We start from the raw sequence: 6,000 nt of genomic DNA on the forward strand, positions 1-6,000 counted from the left end.
TAAGGTGTCCCATGGGCTGGATGTAACCCAAAGCCCCCACCCAGCCCCACCAATTCCTCACCTCCTTCCCCCCAAATTTAATTTTTTTTCAATGCAATTTTCAGGCAAAAACCACTCCAAAACCACACCCCAACCCCCTTCCAATGTGTGAAAATGCCCCAAAGCTCCCCCCCACACACACACAGAGCCTCTCCCAACATCTTCTGCCTTGTCTCTATCCTGGCCAAACATGGCATCACTTCTCGTTGCCATTCAGGGCACAAAGAAGAGCAAAAAGAGAAGGTATTTTGATGCATCTTCCAGTAGGTGCAGCTTGTGTCAACTGGGGGGGGGGGCATGGGATTGTGGCCCCAATGTATCTGTCCCCTCCTGTCTAAACAGAATAGACAGAAATAAGCAACATGATAGCCACGTTTAAGTATTTGAAGGGATGTCATGTTGAGGATGGAACAAGCTTCTTTTCTGCTGCTCCAAAGATGTGGAGCAATGGATTCAAGCTACAGGAAAAGAGATTCCACCTAAACATTAGGAGGAACTTCCTGACAATAAGGGCTGTTCGACAGTGGAAGACACTTCCTCAGAGTGTAGTGGAGTCTCCATCTTTGGAGATTTTCAAACAGGGGCTGGATGGCCATTTGTCACAGGGAGGGCTTGGATTGTGTCTCCCTGGATGGCAGAATGGGGTTGAACTGGATGCCTCTTGAGGTCTCTTCCAAATGTATGATTCTATGAAAATGGTGAAAAGTCTGGAAACTGTGCCCAATGAAGAGCGGCTTAGGGAGCTGGGTATGTTTAGCCTGGAGAAGAGAAGGTTAAGAGGTGACATGATAGCCCTATTTAAAGACTTGAAGGGATGTCACATTGAGGAGGGAGCTAACTTGTTTTCTGCTGCTCCAAAGACCAGGACACAGAGCAATGGATGCAAACTACAGGAAGGAGATTCTACCTCAACATTAGGAAGAAATTCCTGGTGGTAAGAAGTTCGATAGAGGGACCAGTTCCCTTGGAGAGTGATGGAGTCTCCTTCTTTGGAGGTTTTTAAACAGAAGCTGGACAGCCATCTGTCACAGGGAGTGCTCTGCTTGTGTTTTCCTGCATGGCAGAATAAAGTTGTACTGGATGGCCCTGGGGCCAACTATTATTCTAAGTACATGGCACTTCCATCTATAAAGTTACCGGGTCAGAAGCCAGATTAAGTCCAAACTTTCTTATTGACAACCTCTCCCTTCACAAACCAGCCCAAGTTAAGATTCTTGGGGAGGGCAAACTCAGACCAGCTATGGCTTCCTTGACTGAGCCAATCCACCTCTAATACCATCTCTCACTCTCTCTTTCTACTGCCAAACGTTATGAGTCATGTCGCCTCATGATATGTCCAAAGTATGACAGCCTCATCTTAGTCATCTTGGCTTCTAGTGAGATGTGGCTGGGGAAAGAAGAAGAAACTGGAAAGCCATAATGGGAGACGTTTCCAATAATGTTTCCAATCTCTGCTCCAGCCATGTTGTACACAGACACAAAGGGTAGTGTAGAAACATTGCCAAGACTGATAACCATTGTGGAATAAATTCCCAAGAGCCACTTCACCATTTTGAAAAGAAGCCACCTCTCGTCTTGATTTCTGCAATGCGCTCTACATGGGGCAACCTTTGTGCCACGTCTGGAAGCGCCAACTGATACAAAACAAGGTGTTGGTTATCACCTATCAAGACCTACATGGCCTGGGTCCAGTTTACTTGAAGGAACGCCTCCTCCCATACAATCCTCCCGTACACGCCGATCCTCCGGGAAAAACCTCTTACAATCTAGAAAGACCAGACTGGCAGTGAAATTCCCAGAGGTCCTTCTCTGCCTCCGCTCCAAAAACTTAGAATGACCTCCGGAAGAGATTCGCCAATTATCCTCAACCGAGGCTTTCAAAAAGGCGACAAAAACCTTTCTCTTCCGTCAGGCCTTCCCCGATTGATAATGTCCAGAACCAACTGAATCCCCCTCCTTTAATTATTTTTCTTATCTGTGGTTTGTTTATTAATTTTGTCATATTGTTATGTATTTTTAACCATGTTTTATTGTTTAATTTTATACTTGGGAGGGAGGGTTGGGTCGGGGTCTTGTGGGGCTTGCTGTTTTTATTGTTATATATAATATAAACTTTGCTGTTACCCGCCTCGATCCTCAAAAAGGAAGAAGTGGGATATAAATAATAATAATAATAATAATAATAATTATTATTATTATTACTTGGGCCATTTTGGTTTTATTTTAATTTTTCTCTTCAAACCAGGACATAATCTTCCCTGAAATCGAGACCAACTTTACTGCTAATAGTACCATCACAAATGGATATTATAGATTTAAGGGTTCAATTTATGGTATAAAGGAAAGAACAAGAAACTAATACAATACTCATGGCCATATCTCTGCTATAGATTAGAACAGGGCTGGGAATCATGTTGATCTCCAGATGTTCTGGGACTGTAGTTCCCAGCATTCTTTACCACTGACTTAGTTGGACAGGACATGCTGGGACATGCTGTCCAACAACATCTGGAGAACTACACTATTCCCACCCCTGTTGTTAGAGCAACAACAAATTAAAATAAGTATTCTGTCCAGGATGCACAAGAATTGCCTCAAAATATTTTAAAACCCCAAGGGACTCTGGATATTAAAGCTGTAGTTTGGACCAGTTTGTCAGAAATTGGGAGAAAAGCCTCCCACACCTAAATTCCACAGAAACAACTCAGAAAGTTAAAGAATGAGCTGTTTCAATGAGTCTTTGCTGGCTCAGGTCTGAACCGGTGAAATCATCATTCTCAGGGGGGTTTTCTCCCCAAATTGAATGGAGTCATTCCATCCTCTCCAGTGACATTCAAAACACAAGCATGCACACAAAGCAATATGGTTTCCTCCCCGCGCCTTTTTTGATAGTCACCGTAAGGCTGTTCCAAACATGCATTACACCAAAACAGAAATCTCAAGTGACAATTTGTATGTGTGAACAGGTCTTCACCCCAGATATGACTTCCATGCCAACTCAAAACAGTGACACAAACTCATGGGAATCAGTCTCACACAAGCAGCTGCTCCTCATCAAGTTGTAGCACATTTTCAAGTCCAGAAAAAGCATTCTTGCACTCATGGGTAAACACTCTGGGTTGCACTCTAAATCCCACAGAACTTCTCTCTGCGCATATACATACATACATACATACACACACATACCAAGCTCTTGTCTTCTCGGAACACCCCAAACCATCCTACTTCTAGCAAGAGGAGGAGTGTACTGCATCTCCTGCAAACTTCCAAGAATGGAAATACATTTTTAAAATAAAGACACATAGCTGGAAAAAAACAACAACCCAAAAACCCTCACATTGTCAAAAAAGAGAAAGGGACTTTCTGCCACTCCAGTCTGTTTGCAGGAAACAATGCTGGAATGTACAGGCCTTTAGTCTGATCCAGCACATCTCTCCTTATGGAGGTTTATTATAGCAGCAAACTGATTCCTCTCTGCTAAGGGATGGTCTAGCTCAGATTACTAATGTTCAGGACTAGGAACATTTGGGAGAGCTGTGGCTTTTGGACTGCATCCTATCCTTAGTCCCAACTAGAACAGCCCTGTTGAATCATGAGTCAGTATATAGGTAAATTCCATTCATTCAGTGAGTCGACTCAGTACTAGGTATAGGATTTAGGCTTTCCCATCCTGTTGGTGAGCTTTTCATAGGCAATTAGAAATTGTTGGCCATTAAGGGGCAGGAGCTGGTCCAGAGAAGCCTTGGTCTACTCCAGCTTTAGGTCTTCTCTTATGGTTTTATGGATATGGTGATTCCCCCTGCTCCCAAAACAATGCTACAATTTCAGTTAGGATGGTCCGGTTAGGATTATATCTCAGACCCTAGTATTCCAAGCTCTGAACCTGAGATTAAGGGACACACAGCCTTGCGATGCCATGATGCATGATGCATGATGCATCCGCCACAGTTGCACAGTTGGCCATTCAAATAAAATCAGCAAGTTAATAAATGTGGAATAAACACACACACACACACACAAACCTACTCTTGCCCTGAGATGACTCTTCCTCACCTTGAGGGCTGGAAAGTAGGGACCAGGCCCTGAGTTCTGTGAACCATGGTTTCAACATGGCTCTTTGGATTACTGTGAGATCATCACAGATGCAGGAGGGAAACAGAGAAACTTCTTTACTCCTTCCCCATGGCAGCATCTCAATTTTAGGACACCGTACACTTGAGTGCCATGATATTCAAGCCCTCTCTCCAATCTCAACTTTTTATCATTCTCCCAGGTGCACCACTTGCGTTAAATATAATTAATAAGTAATTGGATAAACAACCGCAAGCTCTAAATTCACCTCGCTCCCAATGGGCGAGTTGCAATTCCACCCACGGTTACATAAACAAAAACCAAGGGCGTCTGAGTCGGGCCGCCTTCCTCTCCACGCCGCCCCATCCACTCTTCACCAAACCTTGCCATCTATTCCCTAAGCCCCATGATCGTTAGCAAGGTTCCTGGAGATCAATTAGCCATGAAAGTTGGCTCCAAGGCAGCCGGGCTAATTTGCACAAACACTGCGCAGGAGCGTCGTAAACAAGGCAGGCGTTAATGGGACACCAGGGATCTTGACGAGAGCAAAGGAAACACTCCCAACCTTCGGCTCATTTGGCTGACCTGTGTCTCTAATACAAAATGGAGAATGAGTGAGATGGTTTACCACACCAAAAACGTGACTGCAGCCCATTAACACTGTGTGATTGGTTTGATACCGTTTCTTTAGCTTGGGATAGCCATATAGTTTGAAGCCCCCATGCTTGTATGCATTAGAGATGATTCCCAACTCACTCAGTGCCCTCCTCCTCATGATCACAATGGTGGTTGTCCAGGGTTTGAATCATTTTGGTGACTTATGCCCCGTTTCCCTAACAGAAGCAGTTGGACATCCTTGTCCAATGCAAAATGTCCACTCTGCTCAAAGCTGCAGGTGCAGTTGTGTATTTGGCATCACTGCATATGTGCTAAATATGGATGCGCACTGAGTTATTAGTTATTAGAATTTGGGGCCAACCATCCAACTAGAGGCACTATTTTCTGTAGCCTGAATCGTTGTGCCTTCATGTTGTTTCTGACTTATAGTGACCCCAAGGCAGCCCTATCATGGAGTTTCCTTGGCAAGATTTGTTCAGAGGTGGTTTGCCATTGCCTTCCCCTGAGTCACTCAGGGGGTTTTATGTCTGAGTTGGGAATCAAACCCTGGTCTTGAATCCTATTCCAAGGCTCAAACCACTGATGGCCCACTATATTAGCAGTCGATCTTTTTCTAGAATCAGACAGCAATGGCTGGGGAATTCACATAACATTTTCCAGCTCCAAGGCATTTCTTCAATGCCTTACTTCCTTCACAGCTGCTGCACCTGGGGTGTTTTCCCTTCTGCCACTGCTACCTACACCCGCATAATTATACTAGCATAGTCCACCTGCAGAAGTTCAGGCTGTCTTTCCGCATCTGCCCATTCTGGTCACTTTATGCCCAGTTTCTCCCTAAACCGGTATTGCACCTGGGCAACCATGAACACATGTCAGGTCTTTTAGGCATTCTAAATTCCACCCCCAGTTTAAATCCAATTATAATTTCTGACTAGAGTTGACCCATATAGTTGATGGGTTCTTCCTTTACTTTTGTAAATTCCACTCATTCGACAGGATGAAGCTAACAATTGAATTAACAATCAGATTTAGGCTTAACAATAAGAACAACAATGTCGAGGGTTTGTGTTGCGTTTTTCAAGGAAGAAATAGCAAGTTACAGAAGTAATTTGATGCGGTAGCTGAGAACACAAAATTGTTCTGCTAGAATACTGCGCTGCGACAGAAGACCAAAAGTTCATTGAACCTGGGTTCGATCACCATCATCGTCACTATCATCACTATCATCATCATCATCATCATCATCATCATCATCATCATCATCATCATCAT

The 6,000-nt window shown here is 44.0% G+C and overlaps 1 protein-coding gene across 1 annotated transcript in view; it reads right to left on the minus strand.

Moving 5' to 3' along the window:
* LOC121931197 (transcription factor COE3-like) overlaps window positions 1–6,000 on the minus strand; it is a 151,542-nt gene that overhangs the window by 61,795 nt on the left and 83,747 nt on the right. The gene's annotated exons all lie outside the window — the stretch shown is intronic.

This window comes from Sceloporus undulatus, chromosome 5, assembly GCF_019175285.1.
Source record: "Sceloporus undulatus isolate JIND9_A2432 ecotype Alabama chromosome 5, SceUnd_v1.1, whole genome shotgun sequence".
Classification (NCBI taxonomy): Eukaryota; Metazoa; Chordata; class Lepidosauria; order Squamata; family Phrynosomatidae; genus Sceloporus; species Sceloporus undulatus.